We start from the raw sequence: 9,718 nt of genomic DNA on the forward strand, positions 1-9,718 counted from the left end.
AAATGTCAACTAATTAAGTGTGATAAAGAAACCATCGTTTTGTCCTCAGTGGCAACAAAACAATATGTGTTCATTCCTTTTTTGTCACTGGGATGAATAACCGCAAGATTGAACCCAATACCATGCACAAGTCCTTCTAAAGAACTACCAATCATTCTGGGCCAGAGACGACAAATAGATTGGAGAGCATACATGACTACTTAATAATGTAGAAAAAACTTGAAAAGGTTTCGATATAATTCAATGGACAATTTGATCATAAAGTGACAACTCATCATATCCCAACAAACACAACCGCTGATTACATCATATTGATCTCGGTCATTTGTGACAGCTCATGAGAACTTTATATCGAATCACAAGGGAGAGAGGACGCCATCAAGCTACTGCTATGGACCCTAAGGTCCTCAGGAAATTACTCACACATGGTCATGGTGGCAGCGAGGTTGATGAATATGGGTCTGGTGATGGAATTCCCCTTAGGCAGGGTGCCAAAATAGGCCTCCAGATTGGATCTCCGTGGAACAAGAACTTGCGGTGGCGAAAAAATCATGAAAAGAATGGTATAGAGAGTTTCTTGAATTATGAGATTTATAGGCGAAAGAATCAGCATAAGGCAGTGGCCAAGGGGCCCACAGGTCCTCCGCATGCGGATGGCCCCCGGTCACACCACCTGGTTGTGTGGAGGCCTGGGGTGGACCCCTGGCGCCTCCTGACATTTTGTGGAATCTTCTGGAGTTAAAAAAACTATCAACAATCCCCGTGGTGTTTTAAGCTTTGTATATATGGATTTTCTGAAGAAGTCAAAAAACATGCAGGAAATAGCAACTTGCTCTGGGCATTGAATTAATATGGTAGTCCAAAAAAATAAAAATAAAATTGGTAAAAAGTATTCAAAAGTGATATTATAGTAGGATGAAACAATGAAAAATTATAGATACGTTTGCTTAATCCCAACCCATCATCGAGTAAGTAGTCATAAACAACCATTGCCTTTCAAGAATAAAGATGCTAATGAACATGTTTCCGTACCAAAAATTGAAATAAGCACGCTATGTTTTCCTTGTATAATGACATTCTAGTCGTGAACATGCTCGGGCGCAAAACCGAACACTTGAGCTACACTCACCTCGAATCAACTACTAAGCCCCAACGCAATACTTGAGCATGAGCTCTCACCCTTTAGCACTTTTTGGATGAAAAATACAATATAAGTTTAAAAAATTCAAAAATTAAGAAAGTCTCACACTAAAGCAACTGATCGTTAGGCAATGGAGAAGCCTTACAATCGATATTAATGTGATGAGTAGGCATTGCCATGCAATAGATGCACCAGAACTATATGTGTATGAAATCACTTCAAATGGACTAGTGGGTGTGCATCCAACTTGCGCTCTCATGAAGAGCTAGCTCGAGCGTTTTGAGGAAGCTCATCCTTATGAAAGCCAAGTTCTATAATGTAAACATCCCACTAGTATGACAATGGAATATATGAAAACTCTCTATATGAAGCACATGAGATGCTACTATGAACCACATGTATATACAAAGGATAGTAGTGTGTCCCCCTCGCTTTATTCTTTTTTTCTTTTTCCGTTTTTTGGGCTCTTTGGCTCTCTTTTCTTTCTTTCTCCTTTTTTCTTTTTCTTTTTTTTCTTTTTTTATTTCCTCACTGGTAGGGGCAACACTCTAGAAAACATTAAACTTTTATTTACTCATAACATAGAAAATATGATGACTACAAATGAATGCCTCTGGCAGTGTACCAGAATGTGCAATGATCTAGCATAACATGTAGAACAGTGATGAACGATGGTTGTGCCACAAATATGTCAGCTCCATAGCTATGAAAAGCACATCAAGTCATGTAATGTAAAGTAGCAATGGAAGTTGCATGGCAATATATCTCGAAATGGCTATGAGAAAGGCATAATAGGTAGGTATCGTGGCTGTTTTGAGGAGGTAGTTGTTTTATGTGTAGGAGAACAAGAGTAAGGTCTCCGACGGGTTTTGGGTGTACCGACGAAGTTTGCACCAAGTCTCGAAGCGAGAGTGGGCAATGCACCGTACCATAGAGGCTAGCAAAATATTGATACGTGGGTGTACGTAGAAGACCAAAAACTCACATTAGTAATAAAGAACTCATACTTAATTATTGCAAGAGCCTAATAACGAATCTACCTCACACAATACCTTCTATGTCTGAAAATAATGGCCACATTTACCTTAACTCCAACACTGCCTCCTTGTGGCTCAACTTGCTTCCACCAAGCTAGGTCAAAGCCCTACATACGCAAAGCTTGATGCGGGAAAGGCCACTTAACTTTATCATAGGCTTGTCGAGTTTCTTCAAATGAATTTCATGTAAAGTTTCATGCAAGATAAAAAAACCCTCTAGTATGTACCCTCCTAGCATGAAAGCAGACTAATCGACTTAACCACACAATATGCACAATCTTCGTTTGACGATTGTACCCACTTTGGTAAAAAATATTAAAACTAACATTAGACTCCCGTCGGTTTTCTTTACCCCAGTCCATGGCCACCAACTTTAGGAAGTTCACCTTTTCACACCATGATAATTCAAAAGAGAAGATAGTTTTGTTTCTCATGTGAGCCACGTCACCGGAGTAAAAAGTAGATGAGTATGATCAGACAACCCCCTTTGTACTGCTTGCACCATTACTAGAGGGAATTTCTGTTCTGATTTCACACTAGATAGAACCCAATCCAACTTCTCATATGTATGTTGGATTAAAATTGTTTGCCCACATATATTGTCGACCAGTGAGAGTTATCTCCTTCATGTCTAGACTTTCACTTATAGCATTAAATATAAACAGCGAACAACCATCAAAATTAACCTTATTTCTATCTTCCTTCCGACAAATTAAATCCCCTCCAACCATGATGGGCAACCTCTCCTCCCCGCAAATACACACCAAGTCAGCGAGGAAGTAGATTTGAATTCAGTTTGGCCGGCCCATATACCGCAATTAGATCCCACCTGAAGCCATCAAATTTTGATCGCACCGGAAAATTGACAGCACATAAAATTGGGAGAGAATTTCACTTCTCCCGGCCTCTACACCAGCCAGGGCTCCACATAGCCTTTTAGTATGAATAGCATGATTTTTATCTTGAATTGCATTCCCACCACATATCAAGCATGGTCCTTGGAGATTTTGATGTGTACCATCATTTTATCTTGATGAGTGGTCCCACCACACATCAAGCTTGAACCTCACTAAATGTGGAAAACCCCTGTGCGTCACCTGTCAATGCTAAGAATTGAATCAGGGTGGTTAGGCTACACAACCTCAAGCCTAACCACTAAGCTAAGACTCTCTTTGCAGCAATGCTAGTGATGTTGGCTGGCGGATGCTCGATGGATCTTGCAGCCGCAGATTGCGAACATGGTCGTGCGTGTGACGTGTCATGGTGTATTGTCTGGGACCAGCGGACACTCAGATTTACCACTTGCATCAAAGCCGTGAAATTGCCTCAACGTCTCTAATATGATATTTTTGGCAACAACATCTTCATTCCAATATGTTCTTGGCTCTACAAACTACTGTTCCCGGCAGCTAGGCTACTCGCATATTGTGTGGATAGTTTACAGATCACATGCTTGCGTCCATGTACGGATCGTGTTTGCTCGCATCATATTGTTGGGTATACAACTGCCATGCATAAGATCATCATTGTTTTTTGTACATCAATGTAGCATACCTACGCGGTCTCGATGACTTTGCTCTTTGATGCCTTGAGGCTATATTATGAGTCAATAAAAGTGTCCTTCATTGAAAAGAATAATTAGTCTGCGTTGAGACATTACTAAAGGTGCACCTTTGAGTTTCATTTTATGTAATATGATTATGTTCCTAGTACATAATGATTTTTTTTTTCAAAAAATCTAACGAGACTGGTTTGTTTTTCTCATAATTTGTCTACAGAGTAATGCGTCGACCTGCAAGCTCACCAGCCAGACTAGCAGTCCACCCCCCCACTAGGTCAGTTATCGTATGCTCTCTTACGTTTGTAATTTGCAGATCTCCGACCCTTACTCATTTTGTGCATAGCTTGTATATATAATTGGATCCATCTTTTATTAAAAGTTTAACAAATAAATGACCATCACACCCTCAGCCTTCGATTCAGTAATCAACGCTAATCTAGGTACTCCATCAACGCTCATGCCGATGCCTTATTACTTCTTAACCGATTTCTTCTGCACTACATGTAGAACTTTATTCAACAACACTAAGCAAAGCATAATGCATTATATTGTTGAGTTAATATATAAATAACCCTAACATTTGTGGGGACAACATACACAAGGTGGACAGCGAATCATTTTACAAAAGAACTTCTCCAAGATCTAACCAGGGACCTTGATATGATATCACACTTATTTATTTGTGTCCGGCTGGACTAATTGTTTTTTCCAGCCTCTTGCAAACTTAGGCCCCGCTCCATACTGAGACCCGAGGTGGCAGAGCACCAGGTGGCAGAACTCCTTTCATGAAGGAGTATAAAAGAACAAGTGATCTCTTGGGCTGGAAGCTAGGGACGAAATGGCCAGCTCCTCGCACCGATGAAAACGTGAACCCTCCCTCGTATTGCTGAGCGTAGCCTCCGACCTAGATTTGGCCATAATTCAGTTTAGTGTACACAATCCAGTCGAAAAACTGGTAGTACGTATTGTAGGGTTTATTGCATATATGTGGTTACCTCGTTGTCAGGGGTGTACCATGGACGCCACGGTTTTGTGATGGTCAGATTGAGATCCCTGACAGCGTACCTCGTCGCGGTAATCGGGCACTCATCATCCATGTCGCCACTGTCATCGAATTAGCCGCCATGTTACGAGACAGGAGTACGTATAGCAACTATGGCAGAAAAAAGAAAGATCTCCATTTTGTGTTTTGAAGGACCTGTGAATGCTTGAAGTAATAAAGTTACCTGTAGATCCAGACTCTTAATCCGTTGTCAACAAGCCAACCGATGGTTGGCATCATGGAAACTGGGGAATCGGTCCAGCCGTTCAACGACTCTCTATGTCAAAATGTAATGCATATTAGTTTTGTTCCAAGTCAAAATTTATGAAATCTGACTATAAATCTATATAAAAAACATGTACGGGAGAAGGTGGGGTAAATATCAAGTATAAGGAGCCTCTACTGAACACAAGAGAGAGTTTGTTAGCAAGTGCGTTACTTACGAGCACTCTGACCAGTCGGTGGTTCTAGCATGCATAGCCTTCTGCACCTCAGGATTGTTGAGGTAGGCGTCGATATAGGCATCGATGCACGGATCATAGCCTGGCAACTGTATCAATTACAGCGGCTAATTAGTCAGTACCACCACACCTCTGATTTGCTAATGCTGAATAATTGTTCTTTTCTGCTATAAGAGAAAGAGCGCATGTATCTTGTGCAGCACTACGTACGTAGCTGCTGGGGTGGATACTCCCGTCTGGCGACTGGATGCAGACCGGGGCGTAAATGTTGTAAGTATCGATGTCGCCCTCATCGAACGAGTCGTCGCATCCGCTGCCCTGCCCGGAGTTGCACGGCCCGTTGACGTTGGCCCACACCTCGTCGGAGATCACCCCGTGGCTCCACAGGAACTCTAACGATCCATATGAGTTATTGGACTTATCGAGGACCGGATTGCCGACCTGCAGAGATGAACCCCGATTTCTGTTAGTCACAGATACCACCAATACAGATCAAAGCTCGCAGCGCCGGCGGCCATGATCACACAACTTACGAAGATGCCCTTGAGGTTCATGTTCGTGGCACCGAGTTCGCGGAGGGCGAGGATGACGGCGGCGAGCTGGGGGACGTAGTGTCCGGCGTAGCTCTCCCCGGAGATGTAGAAGTCGCGGCCCTTGTATTCGGGGAACCTCTCGAGCCAGTGGAGCAGGAACATGTAGGCGTCCACCGCTGTCCTCGTGTCGCCGCTCGGTATCGATGCGTTCGAGTAGGAGAACCCGACGCCCGCCGGCGACTCCAGGAAGATCACATTCGCCACTGCACGACACCACAAACCATCAGAGATCACAGCGTGCACGAAGTTGTAACAGGATCTATGAGGCACCCACAATTGTTCCAGGCATGCCTGTTTCTGCTCAAGGTTTTCCCGTCAGGGTTCACACGGAACGGGCCGAGCTCCGCCATGGCGCCGGAGCCGAGCGACGAGCACCCGGGCCCACCGTTGAGCCAGAGCACGAGCGGCTTGGATGAGGCCTCGTAGGGGGCCTCTACGAAGTAGTAGAAGAGCGCGCGGCCGTACTCCTCGCTCACGGTGACGTAGCCGGAGTACTGGTCGAAGTTGACGCGGGGGGGCTGGCCGGGCAGCGCCGCGATCCTGTCGGCCTCCCTGGTTCCCGCCGGCGGGGCGTCGCACTTGGTGGGCAGGTGACGGAAGCTGCTGATCGGGTCGGCCCACGCGTCCGGCTCCTCGGGCCCGTTCGCGCGCGTCTGGGCCCTCGATTTGATGAAGGCCCTCAGCACGTCCTTCTGGTTGGCCGCATTCGCGAGCGATCCTCCTCCCAGTAGGATCACCAGTGCTACTACCGCGTAGTATATGGTATGGTTCCTCATCGTAACCTGCGAGGAAATTACGTAGATCGTCTTGGTGTTTTTATAGTGACACGTTGTAGGTATTTCGGACATTCCAAGCAGAAACTTTGCGCGGTTTAGAGTTCTCCGAAGTTAGCTTGCTATAGCTACGAGATACATACTTCGCATCGATGCTTGACTGAGCTCAACAATGTTATTATATTCCAGATCTTCGTTCGATAGTGCCGGACATTTTTGGCGTACGTACAAGAATGAAATCGACACCGAACTTGGCCGTCGATGCCGAGGTGACATTTCTCGGCAACTGTCGAAACGACAAGACTGGTTAGCATTGCCCTTTCTTATCCGAGATGTAGTGCAAACTTCGTTGATGCATCCAAACCCCATGATATCATAAGCTCTATCACACATAGGCCCCCTTATATCTTCTTTAAAACAGTCACCATACCTACCTATTATGGTATTTTCATAGTCAATCATAGATATATTCCTCCCCCCCCCCCCCCCCCCCCCCCCCGGCTCTCACAATTTGTGGCCAAGAACACGGACGGGAGCCGTGGCGGCATCGTCACTGCCTGGGATCCGTCTTCCTTCTCGCTTGTTTCCTCGTTTGAGTCTAGATACTCCGTCTCCGTCACTCTCACGTGCTCCTCCTCGGGGGTGACCGTTACCCTGACAAACGTTTATGCCCCCTCTGACCATTCTTTTACCGACGCGTTCGTTGAGGACATGCTCGCTGTCGTTCCCTGGGTCATCGGGGCCTGGCTCGTGGTTGGGGATTTCACTCTCATTCGCTGTCCCAGTGAGAAAAACGGGGGGAACTTTGATGCACGGCGTGCCGCTCGTTTCAACTCGCTAGTGAATGCCCTCACGCTTCATGAGCTGCACCTTTCTGATCGCCTCTTCACTTGGTCGAATCGGCAGAATCCCCCGATCCTTGCCCGGCTTGACCACGCGTTCTTTGACAACACTTGGAACGCGTCGTTCCCTGATTCTTCGCTCGCTTCGCTCCCTCGCGTCACGTCGGATCATGTGCCCCTCCTGGTCACGGCCTCGACCAATACCCCGACTCGTCGCGGTTTTTCTTTGAAACGGCCTGGCTTCGGGACCCATCCTTCCTCCCCACTACTCTCCCCTCTTGGTCTGGTTCGGTGCGCGGCTCGGGTGCGGGTGGGATCCTCGCTGCTCGGAAGAAGGCTTTCGGGTTTGCCTCCAAGGGTTGGAAAAAGCAGCACCGGTTCATTCCCACCTTTGATAACGATTGTAGGTCTTGATTGACCTATTTGACTTTCTAGAAGAAAACCGTGCTCTCTCTGTAGATGAGGCCGTCCTTCATCGCGACGCCCGCCTTGCTCTCGCTACGTCCATTCGACGGTAGTGTGCGCATTGGCGGCAGCGTGGCAAACGCCATGCAGTGTGTGAGGGGGATGACAACACCCAGTTCTTCCACACCTCCGCCTCGCACCGCCGCCGCCGCAACAACATTAGTGCCCTGGAACTCGAAGGGGTGCAGGTGCTCGACCATGCAGGAAAGGCCGCGGCGCTGCTTGCATTCTTCTCTGCACTGCTGGGTCGGCCCAGGATGCCCGTCTGGCACTTCGATTTGGCAGCCTTGTACGCCAGCGCCCCCTCTGTGGACGGGCCGGCGCTGGTGGCCCCTTTCGAGCGGGCCGAAATCAAGGCCGCAGTGGCCGCCCTCGACCGCACCAGCGCTCCGGGCCCCAACAGGCTAAGTCCTGCGTTTTACCAAGCGCCTGGAGCATGGTGGCGCCGGATCTTCATCGCCTCTTCGGCGAGTTTCACGCGGGCGCTGCCCGCCTAGACGGGATAAACCATGCCTACGTCGCCCTGCTTCCAAAAGGGAGCGGCGTGCCGTCTTCTGCTTCCTTCCGCCCCGTCTCCCTCCAAAAGGGCAACATCAAGATCCTGTGTAGAGGCCTAACCACGCGGCTTCAACGACAAATCCGCCTCCTGATCGACGAGGATCAGTCTGGCTTTGTGCGGGGGAGGAGCATCTCTGAGAACTTCATATACGCCACGGAGCTGGTGCAGTGCTTCCACAGGCGCCAAGCGCCTACGGTGGTCCTGATACTCAACTTCGCCAAAAGCGTTCGACTCCATCAACTGGGCGAGTCTGCGAGCTGTGATGGAGGTGCGAGGGTTCCCACCGCTCTGGTGCGACTGGATGGATGCCCTCTTACACTCCTCACGCTCGGCGGTCTTGCTAAACGGCGTGCCGAGGCGGTGGTTCCAGGTGCGCAGTGGCCTCCGGCAGGGGGACCCCATCTCCCCCTACCTCTTCCTCATCGTCGCCGACGTGCTCCAGCGGCTCATTCGCCAGGATGGTGTGTTGCGCCATCCCCTCCTTCCAGATGCGCCTGCGTTGGTGCTGCAGTACGCAGATGGCACACTGATCATCATGCGTGCGTCCGTGGACGACGCGGCTCGTCTCTGGCAAATCCTCAACCAGTTCGCCGCCGCTACTGGGCGGGCGATCAACTTCGCCAAGAGCACCCTGGTGCTGGTGCATGTGGAGGAGGGGGCCTTGGAGCAGGTGGTGGCCGCCCTCGGCTGCGCCACCGGGACGTTTCCGCAAACCTACCTCGGCCTCCCTCTGTCGTGGGTGAAACTCCGGTTTGCGGATTTCCTGCCAATGATTGCAAAGGTGGACAGGTATCTCGCCGGGTGGGCGGCTCGCCCCTCTCTCTTGCCGGGCGCCTGGTGCTCATTGATGACGTCCTGGACGCGCTCCCCACTTATGCCATGGCGGCTCTGCTGCCGCTGCCGTCCGTGGTTCGCGCTCTGGACGGGCTCCGTCGCTCCTTTCTCTAGAACGTTGCCGAGCGGGCCACGGGCGCTCAATGCCTCGTGGCGTGGGAGCGGGTGTGCCGGGCCAAGAGTGAAGGCGGACTGGGGGTCGGCGACCTGGCGACCGAGAATGCGTGTCTTTTGCTGAAGATGCTTCATCGCCTGCACACGACCCCCGAGTGTCGGTGGGCCGCCTGGGTCTGGGGCGGTGCGGGCGGGCACTCCCTCCGTTGCCGGTGAGGGGCGGAGGGAATGTGAGGCGGCTCCGTCACGCCGCCGCCCCTAAAGGCGCCCTGTCCTCCAGCTCCGCGTATAGGCTC

The 9,718-nt window shown here is 49.4% G+C and overlaps 1 pseudogene; it reads right to left on the bottom strand.

Moving 5' to 3' along the window:
• The window catches only part of LOC109747589 (serine carboxypeptidase 1-like), a 67,707-nt pseudogene extending 61,096 nt beyond the window's left edge, over positions 1-6,611 (bottom strand).
• Between the last annotated feature and the right edge of the window lie 3,107 nt (positions 6,612-9,718).

The sequence above is a fragment of the Aegilops tauschii genome, chromosome 5, assembly GCF_002575655.3.
Source record: "Aegilops tauschii subsp. strangulata cultivar AL8/78 chromosome 5, Aet v6.0, whole genome shotgun sequence".
Lineage (NCBI taxonomy): Eukaryota > Viridiplantae > Streptophyta > Magnoliopsida > Poales > Poaceae > Aegilops > Aegilops tauschii.